Here is a 1,467-nt window from a genome sequence, read left to right as displayed (position 1 = left end):
CCATCCATCCATTTATCATCCATCCATCCATCCATCATCCATCCATCCATCCATCATCCATCCATCCATCCATCATCCATCCATCCATCCATCCATCCATCCATCCATCCATCCATCCAGTGACTCTTTCTCCTTCTCTTCTGTTGTCATCTACCTGGCTCTGCAACCATCTGTCTGTGGAACCTCCACTAGCTCCTCTCTCTTTCCTTCATCATCATCACCATCATCATCATCATCATCATCATCATCATCATCACAGGTCACCTTAACAGACGGAAGCTGTACAACTTGTTGCTCCCTCAAGTCTCGACTCGATCCTCTCTCCTGAACTCCTTGGATGCTGCTGATAGAAACGTGAAGCTGTTCAGCATTTCTCCTGCTAGCTTGTTGCAGCGGAGCTAAGGGCCACCAATCACGTCCCATAGTCAGGATGGTGATGATGAGTCTGAGCCATGAGAGACAGAATCCTCTGTTCATCGATTCTCCCTGTAAGGAACCTGCAGGCTGTCTCCTCCAGGAGGAGCCAACATTATTTCATATTTCAGTCTGAGCAGAATCAGGGATTCCCAAGTTACCGTTTTCTACAAGAGATTTTTTATTCATGTCACAACAAATAAAGGCACATCTGTGGTGACAGTTTCATAATGTGGTGGTTTCATACTTTTCTTCTTCAGATCAAAGGCCCTTCAAAGGGCCAACATGGCTGACAGGCAGTACTATGGACAACCTGGGAGACTTATTTATCTCTAAAGAAAACTCACATAATTACAATCTGTACAGTTTTGCTTCCAAATCTTTAGCTTTCTCAAAATACCTTAGTCTATAAAAACAGCATTCATTTAAAGGTATAAAGTCGGAACCTTTAATTTCCGGGTGGATCATCTCAATCAGTGGTTCTCCTAACTGTCAATCATTCTGGTGATATGTTTACATCAGGCCGTCCTACGTGCTCGTCCCGTTAGCTATGTTTTCCTGTGCACCGTCAGGCGTATATCTGTGGTGAGCTACGGTTTCAGACAGTCATTGAAGCTCACCTTTCTCACCGCGGTTCTTTGAAAATGGCCGACGGTCGGAAGAGAAAGAATGGATGAGAAGAAAAGAAAGGCCTCAGTAGAGGTAGATATATCCCAGAATGCTTTGCACTGCGAGCTGTGAAAAAAATCCTCCAGAATAGCTTTAAGAGGTCAGTCCAAATGCAGGTAACCATCACTAACTAGTCTGGGTCGCTCTGATCGACTCGTTAACCCTTTAGCTCAGATATGAGGAATCTTTCATTCTCTTGAAGAATGGAGAGGAAGATATTTTTGCAGGCATCTCCAGTTTTCATGCAGAGGAATATCTCCCTCATCTGATCCTGGGAGGTGGCTAGAGATCTTATTCTGTCGTAGGCCTCATCCAGGAGAACTTTCTCCTGGAAAAGTCCATCTAAAATGGGTTTGATGTTGCTCACTCTCTGGATCAGCTCTT

Source organism: Cyprinodon variegatus, unplaced genomic scaffold, assembly GCF_000732505.1.
Source record: "Cyprinodon variegatus isolate N-32 unplaced genomic scaffold, C_variegatus-1.0 Scaffold481, whole genome shotgun sequence".
Lineage (NCBI taxonomy): Eukaryota > Metazoa > Chordata > Actinopteri > Cyprinodontiformes > Cyprinodontidae > Cyprinodon > Cyprinodon variegatus.
The sequence above is the reverse complement of the archived record's forward strand: the minus strand, read 5'-3'. Positions refer to the sequence as shown.